The following is a 24,588-nucleotide window of genomic DNA, read 5'->3' as shown; positions in this document are numbered from 1 at the left end:
CGGGGGATTGTAATGAGCATATGCATATTACACAGTCAGTCTGATTGTATTTTATGATACTTTAGTTTACCTCTTCCAGATCAGCTGGGACACCATTTCTGCCTGAGTTGACCATTTACACCCTGAAGAAAAGAAGAGACTAGGTTCCCAATCCCCCCAGCCCAGCCACCACCCTTGCCATTCAGGCTCTGTGAAATCAAATCCATTATGTATACAGCACCTACCCTAACAGATAATCACAATCACATGTAAATTATGTTGCTCACCTTCAGAGATTCAGCAGATGTGTGAATATTTAGTTATTAATAACTAATTGGGTGCTAATTATGTGCCCTGGAGTTCTTGGAGCTGATAAAGACGTGTCACCTACTGTGTCAGGCCTCTGTTCAGCTCTGGAAAATCATTTTTGGCAGATGTGCTGAAGTTACCTTTGGGCTTTAAGTTTTGAATGTTGTCTCCCACAACTCTTGGTTTTATCTTTTTTTTGGGGGTTATGGCGTCTTCTTTTGAAATTGACGTGGCTTCCCATGAGCAGAAATTCCATGCCCCGTTTCTGAAGAGGAGGGTCGCTGATATGTGACCATAGTTTTTCATCTCTTAAGGAAAGAGAGGGACCCCATGAACTATGAGTCATCCTGGGGAAGAACGAAAAGCTACTGAAGGAAATTCAAGGACAGTTCTCAAACCCAGTGGGTGTTGATGTATTTTGGGGAGATGACTATTTTTGAAGGGCCTTGATCTTAGATCTTGTAAGATTTGGCTTCAGCACTGAGGATCTCCATCTCATATATGTCCCACACCAACCTCATCCCGTCAGTAGTAAGATCTCCATCCCAGTTGGTAATAGTTTGACTTTCATTAACTGGAAGTTAATGAAATCTGTCAGTTAGGAATCCTAGATGTGGAATATGATCCATGCTATCTTAAGATTTATGGAACCATATAAAATGAAAGGATGCTGTGAATGAGATAATCTTTGAAAATACCACCTTCTCCCTGCTTTGTCTCTCTTTACTTGCAAGCTTTACATTGCTGGGCCTTTTTGCGTCCTGCTTTGTACAGACAAGATAGTCATTTGTCTTAAAGTCAGTCCAACGAGAGAAGAAGGTGTTGCTTTATGGTTGACAGAACCTGTTTGCTGCTAGGAAGTTGTTAAAACATTAAGTCTGCCTGGTTTGCCCTGTCTTTTAAAATTAGCTTCATAAGCACACACAATTGAAGAGACTCCTGAGCTTGGATATTGCCTTTCCTGTCTACCCAACTAAGAGCATTTAAAATAATCAAAGCATTTCTAGACTAAGGATAAAAAACGTAAAAGATATAAGGAAAAACTGAAAATGAAAGTACACAAATAGAAGCCCAGGCTTAGCAAATATTGACAACAATTAACACCTCTTATTGGTCAGATTGGCAGTAAACCCAGTGTTTGGGTTGAACCGCAGAAAATAATAACTACCTAGCTAGGTTGTGGTTGGTGGTTTTGTCCACCCTCCACATCCCTGTTGTCTGTTGTAGTTTTGGCTGCTTGCTCTCTGAGATCACTTTCTTGATTGGGCTTTCCCCATTCTATGAGTCCTGGTGCAGGCATGGTCTGTGTGATGCTCAAGTTTCCAGCCTCCCTTGCAGCTAGGGTGGGGACATGTAACCTGGACTCAACCAATGACATACAGCTGTCCTGGACTTTGGATCTGTTGCTAGTTTTGCAAAGACGAAGTCACCAGTTTTGTCAGTAACTACAGCGGTGGTGGCAGTGGAGGGGCCTAAGTGACTTCACTGGTTTGCTTCCTGAGCTTGGTTATCTCTCTCTCACTTTTAAAAAATGTTCTTGGCACAGCATGTGGGGTCTTAGTTCTCCTACAGGGATCGAACCTGCACCCCTTGCATTGGAAGTGTGGCATTGTAACCACTGGATTGCCAGGGAAGTCCCCTGAGCTTGGTTATCGAGCCCAGGGGTTGGCTTGTGTTTGTTTGTTTGTTTTTCTATAAAAGGCCTCCTAGTAAATATTTCAGGCTCTGTGGGATATACAGTCTTTGTTAGAGCTAATCAATTCTGCTGTTACAGTATGAAAGGGGCTATAGACCATGTGTGGATTTGGCTGTAGTTTGCCAATCCCGAATCATGCCTGCCCAGTGATCCTGGAAGATGAGCTACCTAGTGCTTTCCATAAATTCTTTTTCTTAGATTGGAGTAGATTTATTTCGCTTGCCTCTAGGATATGCATGTTTACTTCCAGATTCCTTAGTTCTAATTTACTGTGTGTAGGGGCTGTAAAATCCTACCTGCTTTACACAGACACAAATAGGACTGTCCTATCTCCAAAGAGATGGCAGCTCTTTGAGAGTAAAATACGGCTCACTCCTGATTCTCTGCAGTACATAATTTAAATCTTAATTGAAAGTATTCTCTTTGCTCAAAGCTCTGGAGTTACACATCCAGAAATACTTCCATTCAAGCTTTTTCCCCTGCAAGGGTCCTGGATACACAGTACCCAGTCTCCCTCAATGGTACATTCTTTATAACTGTAGTATATCAAAACCAAGAAATGGACATTGTCCCATCCACAAACTTGATTCAGACTTCACCAATTCACACGTACGCAGTTGTGTCTGTGGGTGCGTGTGTATGTGCGTGTGTATGTATAGTTCTCTGCCTTTTTTTTTAATGGCTGCACTGAGTCTTTTTTGCTGCTCACGGGCTTTCCCTAGTTCTGGTGAGTCAGGGCTACTCTTCATTGCTGTGGGTGGGCTTTTCATCGTGGTCGCTTCTCTTGATGTGGACCATGGGCAGTAGGGGCTTGGGCTTAAGTAGTTGTATTACTCAGGCTAAGTAGTTGTGGGGCCTGGGCTTTGTTGCTCCATGGCATGTGGCATCTTCCTGGACCAGGGATTGAACCTGTATCCCCTGTGTTGGCAAGCGAATTCTTAACTGGTGGACCACCAGGGAAGCCCAGTTCTTGGCATTTTTATCGTATGCATAGATTCATGTAATCATCACTACAAGTAAGGTATAAGACTGTTCAGCATCACAAAGATTCCTTCTGTTGCCCTTTACAACCACATGGAGCCTACCCTTGACCCCTGGCTCTCAGTTACCTCTTGTCACTTCAAGCATATTGGACGAATACAGTTGTATAGTATGTCACCTGTTGGGGTTGGCTGTTCACTTGGCAGTAATTCATCTGACTGCCAGGTTGCTGCCCCGCCCTCGCCACCACCCCCCCCCCCCCCCTCCGTGATATTCCGTGGTGCAGATGGATGTAACTCAGTTTGTTCAGTCATTCATCTGTTGAAGGACATCTGGGTTTTTCTAGAATTGGACTATTGCAAATAAAGCTCCTACAGACAAAAGTTTACAGTTTTTTTGAGTTCAACCTAGTTGTTTGTTTGAGATAAATGCCCGAGAGTGCAATTGCTAGGTCAGGTGTTCAGTTTTATACGAAACTGCCGAACTCTTAGAGGCGCGTGATAACTTGAATTGGCAGTTTTCAAAATGTTCTTTCGTTTTCCTCTCTTTCAAGCCATTATCTCAATTAATTTTCCCAAACAGTGATTGCAGTTCTCCTACATCACAGATATCATACTAAGCACCGTTAACTATACTATCTTATTTAATCCTCATAAAAACTCTCCAAAGGAGGGTCGATACCATTACTTCTCTAGAGAGGGAAACTGAATCAGTGTGTAATTAACTTGTTCAAGTTCATCCAGGTCGTCAAGAGGCAGATCCAGCAGCTCATATTCTGTCTTGGAGTCAGTGTTGTTAACCGCCTTGCTAGACTGCCTTCCTACAGTGCGCTGAATGCATTCAGATGTTCCCTTACAAAGTGTCCTCATTCTCTTCATGGCCTTTTTGGTGCTAAGTCACTTCAGTTGTTTCCGACTCTTTGTGGCCATATAGACTGTAGCCTGCCAGGCTCCTCTGTCCATGGGATTCTCCAGGCACGAATACTGGAGTGGGTTGCCGTGCCCTCCTCCAGGGGATCTTCCTGTTCCAGGGACTGAACCTCTGTCTCTTGCATTGTCTCCTGCATAGCCGGTGGATTCCGAGGTAAGCCTCGGATGGCTTGCCACTGAGGAAGCCCCATGGCCTTTTTGGGGGTCCATTATAGCCTGCCCACCTACTGACATTGTCTCTCACCTATCCACGAATCCTCTGCCACTTTGGATTGTATTTGCCCATTGCTTTTGACATAAATGAAGCCCAAGGCATTCCACTAGTTCGCAAGTGGAGGCTTAATGTTTGGCCTAACGGATCCTGCTACGTGATCATTTGAGAAGTTCTTCACAGTGGAAGTAGTGAAGAATTACTGTTGGATGGTGTAGTGAGCTACACTGAGAAGGAAGACTTTAAGAGATTAAAAGAATCCCAGTACACTCCTTCAGCTTGTAGTTTTGTTACCCATGTGATCCTGTTTCGTGCCCAAGCCCTCATATCTAGCTATCAGTACCTAAGCACAGAAGAGTCCCTGGCTTACCCAAGGAACCCATCTTTTCCTTGAATGCCTTCATGTGTTTCAGACACAGTTCTAGGTCTCCAAGGATCCAGCTAGAAGACACTTAGCCTGCCCCTCTCAGGGTGCACACATTCATCCCAAGAAGGAGCCATGGAAACTGAACAGTAAAAGAATATCCAGGAGAAGAAGGAAATGCTCTCAATTGCTTATGGGAAAGGAGACATTTTCTTCTGGAATGCACATGTTAAAATACCTAAATTCCTTTATCCCGAGAAAAAAGGCATTTCATTTGTGCCAACAGCTAAACACAGTTTTTTGTTTTTTTGTTTTTTTTTTTGATTGAGATGATCCCAGGCTAACGGACCAAGGGTATGCCTAAATCTCCTCTGCGTTCTGCTGCTCAGCACACACTACTGATCACCCGTTTGGCTGCCATCTGGAATACACTGCCTCCAAAGAGAGGGGGTAGAAAATGTTCTCTTAGGTTCTATTACACAGTATTGGAAGAAGAATGGCATCTTGTTTGACTGTTTCTCCAGAGACTATCTTCATGTGCTCCTTGTGTTTTTCAAACTGGCAACGAGGAAGTAGTGGTGGCCATGGTGAATGAGGGCTTGGATAGTGCCTCTCCACGGTCAATTCTGATCTTTGCTGAAGCAATAGACTGTCCTTTCCTTGAAGTTCCACAGCAAGCTAAGAAATGTGTGCAGGTTTAATATAATATATATAGTGATGCTAAGGACTAGTCAGATGTGAGTTTACTACCAAAGTTTTAAAAAAAAAATATAGTGGCAACTTTGGGTTCCATTGGAACAAAAACTAGAGTTTCATTGTGCTAAAATGTAGCACCAGGTTCTTTGGTTGTATCTTGACTCCTCTCAAGTAGTTTGTCCTGTTTTATAGATAAACTGACTTAACATTTTAATTTTTCTGCTCAGGATCATATGGCTGGTGACAGGGCTTGTATGAATAACTGGTGGAGCCCTGGCTTGGAGTTTGGACCTTGCTTTGTGATGTCCTTAAGTCTGTTACTTCAGCCAGCAGTTGACGTTCTGGCTCATCAAAAGCAGGTTATAAATAAAGATCACCCTTTACAAAAAATAGCCAAATACTAATAAACATGACACTAGGTTTTACTCCTAAACTTAGTGAGTGGCATCTCAGGTTTCTCATGATGTCTCCTTGTTTTTAATTCTCTCCTTTCTTCCCAAAAGAAAAAGTTAAAGCTTTTAAGCACCAAGGGTTACAATGCTGAGTAGTTGTGTTTTTCCCAGTAGAAATGCAGTGATGCAGAGTGAAAGTGTGAGGGGCAGAGCTGCACGCTGTTGTTGAGAAATGATCTTCTGAGGCATCTGAGTCATAAAACCGAACCAAGACAGTTAAGAGTGGAGGCTGCATATACCATAATCCTAAAAACGTTGAATGCCAGCGAAGGATTACGGTATGGGCCACTGCTGCGTCCCCGGGAACATCAGCTGGAATGTGTGACACAAGATTTTTGTCGAATGAGACTAATGTTTGAAAAGTGTGGTGGGGAGTTCTGTGCAAAACTGCTGAGAAGCAGCCAAAAAAAAGGAGCTCATGAATGATTGAGGCCTGGCCAGGAGAAGGGGAATTTGGCACCTATTTTAACAGGATGGGCTAGGTCTCCAACTCTTAGGCGCATGTGCGGTTTTCATGAGGAACACCATGGGACCTCAGGGTGACGTGCCAGCAAGAAGTTTCGTGTTTGCGTCCATGTGTTTCTAACCGGCAGTGTTCTCTTCTGTGGAATAAATGTTTCCGAGCACTGGTGTGAACATATAATCAAATTAACTAAACATCTCATCATCAAATGTGCAGTCAAGTTTTATTTTAAAATTTATTAATGCCATCGTTTTCTGCTGCCTTGTGTTGACTCTTGACTTGCAAATGCGCTTCTTTGTCAGATGTGTCCCTTTGCAAGGGACTTTCCCCAGTGTTTGGCTTTATAGCTTGCTTTTTTAATTTACTCTGTGCTATCAATTTAATTTTAACTACCAATAAAAGTTTTAGGAATCCTATTTACATCTGAACAATGATTCAGCAGCTAGAGCATATATTTTTTGCCATGGAATTGTCTAGTAAAAAATTTATATGATTCAGCTCACTCTAATGACTTAGATGAGTTATACATTTATCCGTGTGTCTGTTTATATTTCTTTCCTAATTGCCTTATACTTTTAGGACCCTATTCATCAACCTCAGTTATACAGGTGTATGTGGACAATCTCTTCTTCTCTTTTTATTTTTAAAGGAAAAACACAATTTCTATTTGCTTCCAGATGTGTGTGTTGGCTATAAGATAAAAATCCCAAAATACTTAGCAGACCATCTGGTGTCTTGGTGTTGAGTTTGTTGATTAAGTCCTTGATTACCGATGTCTAGTCTTAACAGAGGTAATCTTAACCCCCTTTGGATTTCTACTTTAAAAAAGTTGTTTGTGTTTTGTCCTATTGTTAATCTTTTTTTTAGAACTTTCATGAACAGTTTTGATGGTAGATAGTACAAGCCTTGTTTATATGTTGGTGCATTTCCTAGTTGATTGGTGATCAGATGTCTGAAAAGGCCCCATGAGGCTGGAGGATTAAGCTCATGGGACATAACTTTTCTCGAGGAGATGGCACCTGGTCTGTATGGGAATCGACTTTGGCATTGAGCTTGGAGCTAAGCAGTTTCCATTCACCCACCTGTTGGAAGTTTGGGGGTATGTATGTTGAACCTCGTGGGTCACTTCTTAATGTCGTGGCTCTTGTGTATCTTGGACAGTGTTAAAAGCTTCATAAACATTATCCCCTGGAAGTCATATAAGAATTAAATGAATAGTGCTCTGATCCTCATTTTGCAGATACAGGGTGTGTTAGTTGTTGTCAGAGCCGATCTTCAAGTCTCCGTGTGCCTGGCTTTGCAGTTGAAATTTTCTCCCCAGTGCCACTCCGTGTTCTCTTGGATGGGGCATGTGCCGAGCCCCAGCTCTGTGCTGTGGGCAGTGGTTAAGGGGCCATAAAAGAACAAATGTGTCCCATCTCTGTCCTCTGTAAAACTTGCTCTGCTGGTAATGAAGCATTTTAAGGACAGTTAATAGTAAGTTTTCTTTTCCTCTTTCTTTTTAGGATAGGCCTTTAGACTCCCCATAGAAAGATTTTCGTCCTGAAAGTCTCAGATGGAGCTCCTGAACCTCGGCACCATTGTTGCTGCTGCTGTTATTGTTCTGTCACTAAGTCATGTCTGACTCTTTGCAACCCCATGGACTATAGTCCTCCAGGCTTTCCTGTCCTTCACCATCTGCCGGAGTTTGCTCCAACTCATGTCCATTGAGTAAGTGATGCCATCCAACCATGTCAACCTCTGCCATTCTCTTCTCTTCCTGCCCTCAATCTTTCCCAGCATTGGGGTCTTTTCTGAAGAGTCGGCTCTCCGCATCAGCGCCATTGGGGTCCAGTAATTCTGTGTTGTGTGGAGCTGTCCTGCGCCTTGTGGGATTTTCAGCAGCATCTCTGGCCTCTACTCAGTTGATGCCTCTAACACTTCCCCTGCCCCTCAGATGGACAACCCAAAGGATCTCCAGGCACTGCCAGATGTCTCCTGGGGACAAATGCCCCCCATTGGGGAACCAGTCTTCTAAAGGAACTGCCAGCTATTTGTCACTGGGTGAAGAAGGGTCAGAAGCCTGTTTTGGCAGCTGCAGAATCTCCCTGTCAAAGGAGCGGAGATTTACGGCACAACCTCCACATGTCCTGGAGGTAGGAAGTATGTCAGCCAGCAAATTCGTATTCATGCTAGCGCATTTTATAAATATGAGATAGGGGAAAGGCAATTTTTAAAAAGTACTTGTAAGTAAAACACAGAGACACATTTAGGAAATCATCTCACCATCTAGAGATAGTGGTGGCTTTGCATTTTGCCCTTCATCTTGCTAGTGTTCTATCTGTATGTATTATGTCTAAGAAAGACATGGTCTCCAGACAGGCATAGAAGGGATATATTGTCCATGGTGTTTTGCTGTCTACTCTTTCACTTTATGTTGTGAACACTTCTCATTTCTTTTAAGTCTGCTTCTCCAGCAGGGTTTATAATGGATAGTACACCTTCTCAGCTATTGCTTGTCATTTTTAACAGCTGCAATAGTAATCCTCAGTTAACGGAACAATGTCTATCTTTCTGCTGGACATTTAATTTTATTTTTAGGGTTTTTTTTTTCCTTGTTCCTAATAATGCTTTGATTTATTCTCCAAGTGTTCATTTATAATGTTCTAGGTACCAAGCATTCCTATTTTAGGTACCCAAGAGAGAACAAGGGAACAAAAACCACCTCTGCCCTGAAGGTTCTTATAGTCCTGCTAGTATCTGTAGCTCGCCATTGTATGTATCTTCCTTTGTTTGTTGGGGTCACTGTGCCCTGTGCTTTCTCCTATACCTGTCTGTCGTCTCCCACTCCGATTTCCTTTGCTATTCTGGACAGCAGCTTTGTAGTGTGAGGGCTCAGCCTCAGTGAAAGGCAAGCTGTAGAATCTGCTTGCTTGTGAGATTAGAATTAGCCTTGGCTCAGACCGCTCCCAGTTTTCTAGTGAAATCCGCATGAGTCAGAATCTACGGGAAACAGCATGTGTATGCTTGGTTGACTGGGGGAGCTGTCAGGAAACATGTAAGGCTAATTAAGGAATTTAGTCTGTTATTAATACACAGAGAGTGACTGAATGGTGTCTTTCTTGACCTGCTTTTCTTGGCTGGCCTCATGGGAAGCCCCGAGCAGCAAGGGAGAGGCATGAAGAGGGTGTGAGGTTGCCTGCCTTTCCTGAGTCTTTGGCCTTGGCAAATAACTTAGTCTCTTTGGGCCTCGGTTTACTCTTGTGCCTCTTAGAGTTGTTGCTTGTTGTGGATCGGATGTGGGAGTCGCATTTGGAATGGGGTCTGGGAAGTGGTGATCACTCGAGAAAATGGAGACTGGTCTTGTTCCCATTCCACCTTTGGGCAGCATTTTGCATCACCCTGTGAGTACCTGCTGTGGACATGCTGTAGAGCAGATATTTGCCATTCTTTCTTCCTTTTTTTTTTTTAATGGACCATTTTTTAAGTCTTTATTGAATTTTTTACAATGTTGTTTTGGGTTTTTTTTTTTTGGCCTTGGGGCATGTGAGACCTTACCTCACCAAACAGAGATTGAACCCACACCCTCTGCATTGGAAGGTGAAGTCTTAACCACTCGATCATTGGGAAAGTCCCTTGACATGCATTCTCATAGCAGATCAACATAGACGGAATTCTGTCCATTTTTGCTTCATATATTTTGAGGCTCAGTTGTTAGTGAATATACATTTGTAACATCTTTCTGGTCTGTTGACCATTCTGTCCACATGACCTAGGGCTTGATTGGTCTTAACTTCCAGCCTGTGACAAACAAGGCTTCCTCTCTGCTTTCTTATCAGCTTGTCTAGATGTGAGGCAGAAGGGACCCTGGTTGCCTAGTAATCCTGCAGGTGGGATGGTTAAGTCTCTGAGGCTCGGTTGATCCTGAGTTTCACGTGACGTGTTGTTGTTGTTCAGTCACTCAGTTGTGTCTGACTCTTTGCGACGCCATGGACTGCAGCATGCCGGGCTTCCCTCTCTTTCATCGTCTCCCAGAGCTTGCTCAAACTCATGTCTATTGAGTCAGTGATGCCATCCAACCATCTCATCCTCTGTTGTCCCCTTCTCCTCCTGACTTGACTCTTTCCCAGCATCAGGGTCTTTTCTAATCAGTGAGTCTTCAGATCAGTTGGCCAAAGTATTGGCACTTCAGCATCAGTCCTTCCAATGAATATTCAGGACTGATTTCCTTTAGGATTGACTGGTTTGATCTCCTTTCAGTCCAAGGGACTTTTAAGAGTCTTCTCCAGCTCTACAGTTCAAAAGCATCAATTCTTCGACGCATGGCATAGCACTGCCTTAAGACCGTTCTCTTTCCCTCCACTATTTCTCCTTATTTCATCTCTGATGCTCCTCTTACCAGCATTTCACAGCATTTATAAGTTATGTTTTTTCACATATTTGTTGACCTGCTCATGGATCTTCTTTTATCCTGTAGATTAATATAAGATTGACACTATCCATTTTGTTCATTTCTGTACTGCGTGTTCCTATGACAGTGCCTGACGCCAAGTAGGAGCTTGAAGATACGATTGAGTGAATGCTGTTACTGAAACATCTCAGTCAAGAAGGAATGTCCGTTCAACTCAGTTGTTTCTCTGGATGGTGTGTTCAAGTTGATACATGGTGATGCCTGGGCACACAGTTTGGTTGTTTCCCTCTTACTGGTGGACGCCATTCATTTCATCAAAGGGTTTCCATCAGCTTCCCACTCCTGATGCAGAAGGTGAGGTGACACAGAAGTGGTCCAAGTCTTAGGGATTAGGAAATGTAGAACTGAATTGCTCGTTTAACCTCCAGTTTATATATGAATAATTTAAGAGCTGATTGTTCCACAAAATTGTAAACTAGCAAGAATGCATTTTAAGGGACAAATCCTGTGGGGAATGGGTTTCCAGAGCAAAGAGGAGATACTAGTGCCAATTACTTGACATTAATGCTGGCCATTCCCCTTCGTTGACATTATTTTTAAAAATTAACTTTTAGGAGTTTCTTCTCCAGGTTCAACCTCCTAATAGTTCACCCTGATTTTGTTTGATGAATCTATTAGAATTCAAATTCTATGTGATTTTGAAACATTAATTTTATGTTTTAGATGGATTGCCTGGATCGTGTTCAATATTCTTGTGTATTGAAGATATTTTCTTGTTTCTTTCCTTTCTAGCCTCACAGACTTTAATGTTTTTCATTATTTTTTTGCTTTTTGAAACACTGTTTTTACTTACTCTCCAGATATAATTTACAACCTACTTTATACTAGGCACCCAGGGTAGAACAGTGAACCAAACAGATCCTGCCCTCGTGGTGCTTATATTCTATTTAATAGTACAAGCGCACAGCTAGATCATTGTCTGTATCTTGGATTTGTTTTCGGAGAATTCATTATGCCCTCTTCTTCCTTGGATGTGCTCTCTCCCTTTCCTCCAGCTTTTTTCGTTTAAAATGAAATCAGTTGATTAAAAATGAAATGAACACAGGAGCCTTTCAAGCAGTTATTCACAATGGCGCATTTGGGTTTTCTCCTCTTAGAGCTGTGGTTCACATGGCTGCTCAGAGTGCTGTGTGGGTCTCCTTGTCCTTAGGCCAGTAGACGGCAGTCAGCAGCAGAGATGCCTGTGCTTTGCTTTCTGAAAAGTGGGCCGCTGAGCAGCTGGGCTTTACTTGGCTTGGCCTTTCTGCTGTTGGGCATGTGAGTGTGCACTTCCGCAGTGGTTGCTGTGCTGTCCCGGGCACATGCACTGAGTACCCACCCTGTGGATGTCTCCATGAAGAAGAAATTCGGCAGATACAAAAACTCAGGCTCTGTGATGGGATGGAAAGAGGACCTAACTTACAGTGGCTGTGAAAGCTGCCAGGATAGGAATGTTCTAGCCTGGACCAAGTAGGTTACCAATGCCTGCGTCTTCAGAGCTGGTCTTGCAATTGGGCCTTGTGAGTCCAGATGTCTCCCACAGGAGGGTGTCCCAGGGGAGTGATGACGTGAAGTCTCAAGAACAAGTACAGGGTTATAGGAAGCATTGTGCTAGCCTGATCAGGAGCCTGTACTGGTCCTACAGTCAGGTAGCTGTGGATTCAGCTTCCAGTTCTGCCATTAACTATTTTCTGTGACCTTGGCAAAGCTGGAGGACACTTTGAGCTCATGTTCTATTTCTCCATCCCTCAATAGGGGTCTAAATGTCTAACTTAGCCACCCTGGTTTCTATTGCCCCCTAACCCACCCCCATCAGTCACACTTGTGATTTCAAGTTTTATTTATCATTTATAGCCAAGAGACGTGTTTTTTGTTGTTGTTGTTTATTTCTCCAGCTTGGATATAAATTCTCTGAGAGTCAAGGACTTCATTCACTTTTTTTTTTGACTGCTCTATCCCAGCACCCAGCACGTAATAGATAAAATATTTGTAGAGGAAAGGAATGTTTGCTAAAGGCTTGTGGTCATTATGCTGTGCTCCTTGGCCCATGTTTCTTTGCTGCTTCCAAGAAAGGATCATCTTTAAGTAAGAACTCAGCCTATGTCTGTGTTTTAGACATGGACTCTGCCCACTGTGTCCTTGGTATTTAACTTCTGAGTCTGTCTTCAGACCAAGAATGTAACACTCATTCTCTTGGCCTGCTCTGGAGGATGTCTTTGGGAGTAGTCGCTGACACTTCTCTGCATGAGTTCTGCTGTCTTTTCTCCTGCCACCGCCTCATTTCTTGTTTCTGTTTTTCTGACGTTGCCCCACAGCCTGGCAGGGGCACCCTGGGACTCCTGCAGCTTCAGAGACCTGCTGATCCCTTATTTTAAGGGTCCTGAGCTGTGACCTGATGAACATCAAAGACAGAATGCTGGTGGGGTTGTGTTTTTTTTTTTTTTTTTTTTTTTAACTCCACAGCTGTCAGTTTGATTAGATGTTCTCAGGGCTTCATATAGGCATCAAAAATGTGTGTTTTCTTTCATCAACAAAGGCAATGATTGTGCAAGTCCAAACAGTGCCTCTCAGTTGAGTACTTTCTAGTTCAATTTTCGATAGCTCTTGACCGACTGCATTCTGTTCTGTTGGAGAGGAAGATGGTTTGATGGTGCCGAGTACGTTTCTTAAAGTGAAAAAGACTTCGCAGATAGTTTCTCCAGGCAGTGAAGTGTAGAAGAGAGGAGAGTTAGAAAATAAGGACCTGTGTCCTGATTTTGAGCAGTCACACTCTCTAACTCCCTACCCTTCCTAAAAAAAAACCCCTCAAGCAGATAAACATTAAAAAAAAACACAAAACTTTTAAGTGTCAAATTCTTCCTCTGTCTGAAGAGTGGATAAGATTCTATATAGTTTGGCTAATAGATTTCATTTTGCGTGTCCCTGGTGGTTAACAGGTACAGACTGCCTGCAACACTGTGCTGAGAAGGATTCTGAAGTCATATCTGAACCTGATGGGAAAGTGTCATGATTGACTTATTTCTGGTGACTTTTTACCTGAATCAAATGATGCTAGTTTTTCATACCTGGATGTTATGTAAAATTTCTTTAAAAAAAAAAAATAAATAAAAAGGACAAAAACCAAGTTCATTTAATTGGAAGAACTGAATTGACTTTTTAAATAAGGATAGATGTGAATTATAAGGGAGCATGTCGATATGGTGGAAACCATGAACATAGTCTGAGAGAGAAAGAAATTCTGGAAACATTAAGTAGATGAATGTTAACTTTCCTGACAGGATTGTTTTGGGGTTTTAGGACAGGTGGAAGTTTGTGATTTCTAAAAGCACATTTGCGTTCTCAGTTGTGTCTGACTCTTTGTGACCCCTGGACTCTTATCCCGCCAGACTCCTCTGTCCATGTGATTTCCCAGGCAAGAATACTGGAGGGAGTTGCCATTTCCTACTCCAGGGTGTCTTCCCACCCAGGGATTGAAGGCACATTTCCTGCATTGTCAGGCAGAGTCTTTACCACTGAGCCACCTGAGAAGGCCTTTTCTAGAGTGCAGAGGCATTGTGTTGTGTTCAGTTCCTTTTTTGACTGAGGTTAGATCTGAACTCAAAGCCTACTTAATCACTCTCTAAGAGGCTCTCGCCTGGAAAATACCATGGACACAGGAGCCTGGTAGGCTAAAAATATGAGGTTAAAAATATGCCTTTGCAGAATCAAAAACATTTATCTATGACGATACACATTTAGAAAACCATTAGTTAGAGAATAGATATTTCTTGCCTGGTGGGCTGCAGTCCATGGGTTTGCTACGAGTCAGACACGACTGAGCGACTTCACTTTCACTTTTCCCTTTCATGCATTGGAGAAGGAAATGGCAACCCTCTCCAGTGTTCTTGCCTGGAGAATCCCAGGGACGGGGGAGCCTGGTGGGCTGCCGTCTGTGGGGTCGCACAGAGTCGGACACGACTGAAGCGAGAGGCCTTACATACAGAGGCCTTGCCCTGTGCCTCAGTTTCCGCTTCATGAATATGGACAAAATAGGCATGCCTACCTAGTGTTCAGTTACAACCCAGTTCAGTTAGCTCGCTAGGCTCCTCTGTCCATGGAATTCTCCAGGCAAGAATACTGGAGTGGGTTGCCATTCTCTTCTCCAGGGGATCTTCCCAACCCAGGGATTGAACCCAGGTCTCCCACATTCCAGGCAGATTCTTTACTGTCTGAGCCATCAGGAAAGCCCACATTCGACCGCATGTTGACAATAATGAGGATTATTGGACATAAGAAACTTAAAAGGATTCATTAAGCAGGTTTGAACATCCCCCCCACCCCCCCACTTTTAAAAAAGCTGGCCTTACTGATTGCTGATACTCTTCTGAAGTCTAACATTTTATTTATGTATTTATTTTTTGAAAGTTGGCCTTTTTTGTTTAAAGGAGTTATTTCTGGATGGAGGAGTTGCAGATCTTGACTTTGGTGAATATGTTATTTCTCTCCTAGTTTCTATATGCTCTTTCTTGTGCTTGTATATGTCTTATTTATCTGGCTGCCCGAGGCAGTTCAGAATATGTAAGTATTTATGCAGCTGAATATTTCTGAGAATTATGGCATCTTTGGTGAATAACTGTAGGCTGAGACATTTTATTATGCTATAAATATCAAACACTAAAAATTAAAAAGTAAGTTTATTTCATTTTTTGGGGTAAATCCTACCCCCTTTATTTTGCAGAAAATAAGAGACTTTGTTTGCAAATCACTTAGCTTTTATTGTCCTTTCTATAGAGTAAAAGGTAGATATCCATTTGTGCATAGATATCAATATTCTTATGTAAAGAATTCAGTCTCAGACACTTAAAAACCCAGCACCTATGAAATCATTCTGAAACATGACTGTGGAAAAGAGAATAATGGTTTAGGAACAAAGGTCTGTCATAAAAAACAATCTCTTCCAGTTTCTTTTCAAAACACCAATAATTTAAATTTTAATAAGTGTAGGCCTAAAGCCTTATTAAGAATGAACTTCTTTCCTTGTAATCATACACACCTTGGTGCAGCTAACTTTTAATGAGATCTATTTAGCAGACCAACCAGAGAAACCAGTTCTAAACTTCTAGGTCTCAATTTCTGGTTAATAGGCTTGAGTTTTCCTGAAGCTCTAATTTATTCTCATCAGGGTTATAAGTTTACAGTCATCTTAAAATATGTCCACAAATTCTTGATATTCCTTGTTTCAGGAGCTGAAGTTAATTCTCTTCTTATTGAGTATGGACTGGACTTAATGACACAGTTCTAAGGAAAAGAATATAGGTGATAGTAGCTTTATAGGTTCAGTCTAAAGAGACTTGGTTTCCTCAGTCACTCACTCTGGGGGAAGCCACCTGCTCGAGCAGCCCTTAGAGAGGCGCGTGTGGTGAGAAGCAGGCCTTCTGCAGATAGCCATGTGAGTGTGGACGTGCATCCTCCATTCAGAGTCTGGAATTAAACTACAGCCTGGCTGACACCCTGACTGCAACCTCATGAGAACTCCTGCGCCAGAGCCACCCCTGCCTCAACTAAACTGCCCTGGAATCCATGACCCACAGAAATGTGATAGTGTTTGTCATTAGAAGCCATTCTGTCCTGGGATAATTTGTCACACAGCACTAGATAACTAATACAAGTTAATGGTTGGGCCACATAGATAAGAACAATCAGTCATCACTGAATCCATAAGCAGATGCCTTTCCTTGGCATACTCTTTAAATGGAAGCCAGCAATGGTGGGGACCCTGGGAAAGTCCTTTCTAGAGCTAGAGCTGAGATCGTTTTGGGGTCAGATTGGGTACTTTGTACACACAACGATCTCTTCCAATTGCCGTTTTCGATGATCCCCTAAGAGACGATGGTCACTTGACTCATCTGGCTGTCAGTCTGCAGGTAAACAAGGGAAGGCAGAGCAGGTGCTCTGGATGCAGAATACAAACATTGGCTTCTGGTTTATCTTGAAGTCTCCAGTTGCTTCTGAAGTGATGCATTTATAGAGTTTTCAATCTCAATGGAAATAACAAGAATATTGACATTCCACTCAGACTTGAATTGCGCTTGCCACCAAGAGCACAATGTGTCTGTGTCATTAACTTCTGAACGTCTGGTGTCATGGAACATGGAATGGACATCATCATGTGATTTTGAGCTGGTGATAGAATCTCTTTGAGCCTCCATCTTCTGCTCTGTGTAATGGGGATAACTAATTCCTATCTCACAAAGTTACTACAAGGTCTGGAGACCATGTGTTTAAAGCAGGTCCTGGAATGAATGAATGGCCGACAGGAGCTGGGCATATATTTCTCAAAGTCCTCAGAATTAATTCTGGTTGTGTTGGTCTGAGAATAAATGTGAAACTGGTCATGTTGCACTTTCTGCTTTGGCAGAATGAGTCTGGGTATTTTAGTTCCTTAAATTGTCAGTGATGAGCTCAGAAAGTGAATGGAGGGATTTGATTTCATATATGTATCATATTAAGTGGATTATCACCAGTCTTCCACTCTCCAAGTTCCTTTCAGTTGAGCTGATGTCACACACCCCTCTCATTTCCAAGAACATTAACATGGCAGCTCTGAGTCATAGTTATCCACAGGAGGGGACATTCCTGAGCCTCATTTATGGGACGACTGGGAGCAGAGTTGTCAATACTGATGGATCATCTCCTGTTCTTATAATCTTCAGTCCAAGAGGCTGCCCAGATAATTTTTCTTTCACTAATATTGTTTTAATCAAGTGACCTTGTTAGAAATCTTGGATATTCAGTAAAAACAGTTCTACTTTTTTGCTGTAAATAATACTTAAGAATGATAGTTTCCGTTTCGAGGTTAAAAAAAGGAAACATGGAAGATAGTAGGAATTGTCTGTCTAAAGGGTTATAAGAAGTTTAACCAACTGGACATACACTATTTTTGTGTTATGTTTGTTTGGGTACTTCTGGCGAATAACTTTCTGATAATTCTTAGCCCTAATATTAGTAATCACCCCTGTTTGACTGGGGATTGTCATAGGGGGATTTGTATTTAATGTCAGATTTTTTTCTTAGTATCTATATATTTTATTGAATTATAGTTGACTTACAATGTTTTGGGTGCACAGCAAGGCAATTCATTATATGTATACACATTATACTATTTTTGAAATTATTTTCCATTATAGGTCATTGCAAGATACTGACTGTAGTTCCCTGTGCTGTACAGTAAACCTTTGTTGCTTGTTGCATGTCTATTTTTTTTAATTAGAAATCTAGCATCGTATTTATATTAAATAAATCAAACAAGTGGAATCAAAATGTCAAATTATTTAGTTAGAACAAAATTGGTACGTTTTCTAAAATATATATATTATACATACTATTCCCTGGTGGCTCAGTTGGTAAAGAATCCACCTGTACTGTAGGAGACCCAGCTTCTATCCCTGGATGGGGAGAATCCCCTGGGGAAGGGTATGGCAACCCACTCCATTATTCTTGCCTGGAGAAGCCCATGGATAGAGGAGCCTGGTGGGCTATAGTCCATAGGGTTGCAAAGAGTCAGACACGACTGAGCGATTAAGCATACAAATGCATGTATATTATTTATACATATGTGTACAAAAGCTTTTCTACTATTCTTGGTAAAGGCTTGGGAATGTCAGATTTTGTTCTGTGTGTGTGTGTGTGTGTGTGTGTGTTTTGTATTGCTGGACAGTGAGGTTAGGGGTGGAAAGGAAATCTTGTGTTGTAGGTGGGGGTCATCTTGATTTGCGAGCTCTTACCTTTATACTCTTTAGAACTGGAGAACCTAGAAGAGATAAGAAATGTGGATCCAAGAAATACATTGTCTGACCTTCTGCAATACTTGCCTTTCTCTGTGTTTTCACTGTCCTCTTCCTGGAAATGTGATTTTTCAATCTACTGCAGAAAGCCAGAGAAATAGGTTTGTTTTTCTCAGTGGTTCTTTTATAAAGATGTGTGTACCTTTTATGGAAGCTCAGTTGCAAGTTTGGTCTGAATTCTGACTTTAAAAGTATAAAGCAAAGACACTGAGTTAAAACACACAAAGACATATTTAAAAGTTTTATTTTTCTAAAAATCAAACGTACAGCTCTTTTACTGGGAATTTTATGTGTGAATTCGAGAAGTCCCCAAAATCACATCAAATAACATTATATTGGAAAGGATAGAAATCTGGTTCTTAAAGTCTCACTTTTCTTCGCGTTAGTGGCTAATTACACAGGGAACCAGAGGCAGGTGGCTGTGTATCTTACTTGGTAAATAAAGAATGAGGTTAACCTCTCCAGAATGCTGGTGACTATTGAGTTTGGGCAGAAAATCCTATAAAAGAGAAGGAGCTGCAGAGTTTAATAAACTCCCAGGAGCTCGATAAAACCTCTGTTCCTCTTATGCTGGCTGGTCAAGATCAGGGCACCAGTTTTGAGCTGTAGAAGGCTCCTTCCTTGTTCGAAGGTGATGAGTTTTCTCCCCTCCTGCTATCTGTCTGAATTACTTCTGGACCTGATGGAGATGGGGACTCTCTTTTGATAGCAGTTCAGAGACTCTGGATATCTTATTTCTCTGAAGTTATACCTATCTGTCTTCATTTGCCACATAATTTCTACTTCTGCGAAGAGTGTGTAGTAAACCTGCCAAGGTTGTTTTCAGTTCTCTGCTGTTAGTTGCTTTGGGTCCCTGATTTCTGGAGCAGGCAGACCACCCTCACCCCTCTCTGTGCTATCTTTTCTAACGTCTGCCAGTGGACCGAAGGGAAACCAACTTTGTAGAGTTGTTATGTAGGTGAAGTGAAGTGATAAACACATTGTACTTGATAAGTGATTTCTACCATTATTGGTTTTCTCAAAGACAAAGCAGGGTTTCTCAACCTTAGCCCGACTGCCATCTTGGGCTGGATAATTCTTTGCTGTTGCGAAGCACCTGTATGCACCATAGGATGCTGAGCAGCCTCGCTGATCTCTTTCCACTAGATTCTGGTTGGAACCTCCTTCCCCCTACTTGTGATACCAAAGATGTTTCCAGACAGATTTGGTTATGATCACCTATGACAAGGTACTTTGGAAAGTCTGATGTCAGATTTTTCCCTTTGATCCAAAATGGTGTAGAAGTTGGAATGAATGGGTGACTTTCGTTTACTATTACCTCCTGTATTTAGTAAAGAAATTCTGTAATGGTAATATGTACTCATTCATTCGATTGATGATTTAAAAGGTGATTTTATTAATACTTAAGCCAAGTCGTTTGCTACTTCCTCTTGCTTGAGTTAAACTAGCATTAATTGCTTTGGGGTAGACTTTGAAAATAATAGAAGTAATGCTCTCTTGTGACTCCAAATAGTACTAGAACAACTCAAATCCAAAGACAATCATAAAAATCTTAAGAATAAGTTCAAAAGGTAACCTCATTTCCAACAAACTGAAAAAAAGTTGGTTCTGTTTGCCGTTTTAACCTCCATAAATCTCTTTAAAAAATTTGTTTCTCAGGTGTTGACATAGGGATGAAGAGAAAATTTCCAACTTCTCCTAGAAAGTCTGGCATCTTTAACATAGGCATAGTAGAAATAAAAATATATGTATTTGGTACTGATTCTGGGATAAAGATATTAGTCACATTAAAAATAATGCTTATAGTGAACTTTATGGTACCTCATGCGAAGAGTTGACTCATTGGAAAAGACTCTGATGCTGGGAGGGATCGGGGGCAGGAGGAAAAGGGGACGACAGAGGATGAGATGGCTGGATGGCATCACCGACTCGATGGACGTGAGTTTGAGTGAACTCCAGGAGTTGGTGATGGACAGGGAGGCCTGGTGTGCTGCGATTCATGGGATCTCAAAGAGTCGGACACGACTGAGTGACTTAACTAAACTGAACTGAATATGTACCAGCTTCTGTTTCTGTATTAATTCTCTTGCTTCTCAGAATAATCCTATGAGGTAGGTTCTGTCTCGGTGGCATCTCTCTCTGCATTTTATAGACAAGGAAACCAAAGCCAAAAAAAAAGTAACTTGCCCACATTTACTTCACTATTAAGTGGCAGCTTATATCTTTAACCTCATTTCTATGAATTCTAGGACTTGATTCCCAAGACCTGGGGTTGGCAGATCACAGCCAGAGGGCAAACATCTGCCCCCCTGCTTATTTTTGTTAATAACATTTTATTAACACAGCCATACTGTTTGTTGACTTGCTGTCTGTGGCTGTTGCTTTGCTACAGTGGTGAAGTTGAGTGGGTACGACAGAGGCCTTGTGGCCACCATCTGGGTTCTTTACAGAAAAAGTGTGCCCATTCCTGCACAAGATCAAGACTGTTCTCATCCACTGATGTGGTCCGTAAGGGTAGGAAAATGAAAGAAATCATACTTCTATTAACTTTTAAATAGTTAGCTAACATTCATCTTATACATTGAAGGTTCAAGGATTTGGTGTCATTCTTAGTGTTATGGTGGATGTCAAAGTGTTATAGGCTGCATCTCTTCTTCAGGGCATTCCCAGCAGTTCTTTCTGGGAGAGGGGAAAGGAATACATAGAGTAAATATGTGAAAAATGGGAGAGAGCTTGGCAAGACAGAGAGAGACACTTGTTGGTGAGTGTGTAATTAAGGCACTGCAGAAATGGGAATGGGTGTGGACAGAATTGCTTTACAAAATGGGCTTCAACTCCTTGCAAAATTTGAAAATCGCCCTCTTCAGGTTTCCATTCTTCTTCAGGCTTTTCTGCAAGAGCTTCAGAATAGAAACTGATCGCCTGTGGATTTTTTTTTTTTTGGAAAGTGCATGATGGCCCGAAGGGTGGATCTTTATAACACCATGGCTCAAGGTTGGGGGAGGGAGAGACAAGAAATGAGTTTCTTTTGTCAAATCAGAAATTATGCAAATTTTACAAAAAGTATTAGAGGAAATGTGTAAAGCTTTAATTGGTTTTATGGTTTTATCGCTTTCTTTAAAAGGTTACTTTGTGAGCATTACCCTCCGCTGAACACTGTAGACACTTCCTGAAGTTTAATGAGATCTTTTAGTAAAGGCACAACAAATGTGACTCTTCAGTATTTTCAAGAGACAATATTATTTTGGGCTAAAAAGTATGTTACGGGAGGCTTCATTTACCAGGAGGATTCACTCCACCACACAAGCGCTTCTTTATCTGAAATTACTATGAGCTGCAGCAATAAGGCTTTCGGCTCACACCTAATTCACGGAATACTTATTTAGTATATATTAAATCAACGGTGGCCTAATTTTTTTGGCTCTTTTATTACGCTGACTTTTACTTAATGTAGAAATGCTTTATAATTATAATTCTGTCCCTTGGTAAAACTAACACTGTGCATTGCATTCTTATTATTGACAACTCATCAGTCCTTGTGAGTGAAGGATTCTAGCCACTCTCTTGAATTGGTTATTTGCAGTTTTATTTATGGTTGAGGGGGGACTCATCAAAACTGATCTTGCATAGATTAAAACAGAAATAAATAAAAGTGTGGAACGGTTTGTTTCAGCGGAGATTTTTTCCTTTGCCTCCCTTCCTCTGGGATTGATGGGTGGTGTTTGTAGTTTAGAGCTTGAGATGTTATGGGTCGCTCACTGAGACCCAGAATTGAGTCAGAAGGACCAATTCCAAACAGTGGCGTGCTTGGGTGCTTGTCTCGTTACTGAGAGGCTGGAAGGAACACTGAGCATCCTCATAGTAACGACCGCACAGTGACACCTGCTTCCTGCCCATGGCTGTCAGCGTCTTCAGGAACATCCAGTCCTGTTCTTCTCATGCCCGTTACAGCCTGACCACCACAGTTAATTGCACTTCTGTGTCTATTTCAGATAGTCTATTTAAAAGTTGACTAAGAGACCCCAATACCTACAATATACTGTTGAATGTATGAGTGTTTGGACTGTTTCTTCTTTGAATCAAGGAATTTGCTGCTTATAATCAATTACATCGTATAGGTGTATCACAACATTTTATAGAACATGTAACTTTTTTGAGGTATGTGCCCTTCATTGCTGCAAAAACTAGACAGACTGGCACAGGTTGAGAAGAGACGTGTCATGTCCTGGCATCGCAGGTGACTGGTTGGCAGTGAAGAGGTGGCAGGTGGGGCTGGGAGGTCCCACGGGCCAGAAGGTGCTTTGTCTGGGAATGAGTGCAGGGGTGTGCGGCCATTCCTGCTGGTGAAGGGGCAGCTTGATAAGGTGCTTAAAGCTTTAGTCCTGGAGTCCAGCTGACCTAGACTTCTTCCCAAACCTGGCTCCCTGGCTTGTTTGACCTTGGACAACTTTATTCAACCCCTTTCAGCATTAGTTTCTATTTCAGTCCATTTGGGCTGCTGTAACAAAAATACCATCCACCAAGTGGCTTATGAACAAGTTTATTTCTCACAGTTCTGGAGGCTAGGAAGTCCAGGGTCAAGTTGCCCGGTGGCATATGGAATCTTCCTAGATCAGGAATCAAACCAGTGTCCTCTGCAATTGCAAGGCAGATTCTGCATCACTGGACCACCAGGAAAGCCTTGGGGCCTCAGTTTTAAGGGCACTAATTTCAATCATGAGGGCTTTGCTCTCCTGGCTCAATCATCCTCCCCGTTGTCCTACCACTATCAATCCGGGGGTTAGGATTTCAATATAAGACTTTGGGGGGACACAAACACTTAGAGCATAGTCTCCTTGTCTCTTTGATGGGGTTAAATACCTGCCTCATACAGCATCTTGGGAAAGTGTTACTAATGAAAAACTATACGGGGTCTGCTTTGCAGTAAATGCTCTGTAAACGTTAGCTTTTTAAATTTGAATATGAAGGATTGGGACTCAAGTCTGTAGGTTTGTGGCTAATCTTCAAATACTTGGGAAGACCCACAAGGTGGTTGACTTATTCTAAAATCAAGTTCTTCTTGAAATTCTTTCAGGCCAGCAAGGTGTCGTCTCAGGATGCCAAAGAATTAACTCATTCTCAGTGGTCTCAAAATGTCACCATGGCTTTCAGATATACCAAAGTTATTCTTAAGAACACCTTGCTTGGAAGGAGTGCGTTTTGTAATATTTGTTTAAATTATGTTACAGAGCTTTGCGGACTTGTAGTCTCTGTTCAAAACAGCATTATCTGCCCCCATATCGATCAGCATCACATCTTTTACTTGCTTATCTCTGCTTGCCATATGGTCAAACTCCAAAGCTAGACCTTGAGGAGACTCACTAACTCATTAACCTCTCTGACATGAGATATAAACCTTCCTGAAGGGGCTGGCTGTGGGACAGTATTTAAAATCTCTCTCAGGCCTACTGCGTGTTCCTGAGTCCCAGTCAGAGGCATGAGCCTTAGTGCAAATTCTCATACAACAGGCACAAATTTGTAATGGGTGAGTTTATGCTGCCATTTAAAAATGGTTGTTTTGTTTTTCTGAGACATAATTAAGTAGAACAGCAAAGAAGACCCTCTCCTTGACGTTTTTTGTTCTCATTGTGGTTGTTCAAATCTCAGCCTTGTCTGGACTTGCCCTTACCTGGGGGAGATATAAAGGAAAAACACTGGAAAACTGGAGGAATTGGGCCAGGTAAGGCAAGGTTCAGTTGACTCCAGTTGAGAACGTGATGGTCTCCAGGCTGAAATGGGATCCTCGAGAGACTTAGATGTTCATGGGAAGCCATTTTTTTCTCAGTGATTTGATTATTGTTTGAGGTCTTAGAATTTTCCTTGACATGGGGTGAAAGCTTTGCAGAGAACACTATTTCTTAGAGCACCTCATGGTTTGAAGAATGAAAGTTATCAGTTGTCTCTGTGTGTAAGTCGCTCAGTTGTGTCCGACTCTGTATGTAAAGCAAAAGTTGTCACTGCTTCTAAAGCCAGTTCTTCCTACTTTCTCAAAGGAACTAAAATTTCTGTGAAGTCATGGCTTGGTCAAGGTTCTTTCTAAAACTCTTGAGTTTTTTGGTAAATAACCAAAAACCTGAATGATTCCATAGGATAAAATACTAGGTTTGAGACTTTTCAAAGGTGGGATCCCATTGTGATATTTCAGCCTGCTAAATGAGGGCAATACATGATAGATGTTACTATGTGGGCATGCTCAGTCATGTCAGACTCTTTGCAA

General features: G+C 41.9%; 1 protein-coding gene across 2 annotated transcripts in view; it reads left to right on the top strand.

Moving 5' to 3' along the window:
* The window catches only part of PTPRG (protein tyrosine phosphatase receptor type G), a 786,384-nt gene that overhangs the window by 90,517 nt on the left and 671,279 nt on the right, over positions 1-24,588 (top strand). The window lies entirely within an intron of this gene.

Source organism: Bubalus bubalis, chromosome 21 (assembly GCF_019923935.1).
Source record: "Bubalus bubalis isolate 160015118507 breed Murrah chromosome 21, NDDB_SH_1, whole genome shotgun sequence".
Taxonomy (NCBI): Eukaryota; Metazoa; Chordata; class Mammalia; order Artiodactyla; family Bovidae; genus Bubalus; species Bubalus bubalis.
Note: the sequence above shows the minus strand (reverse complement) of the source record. Positions and strands in the feature narration are given on the sequence as shown.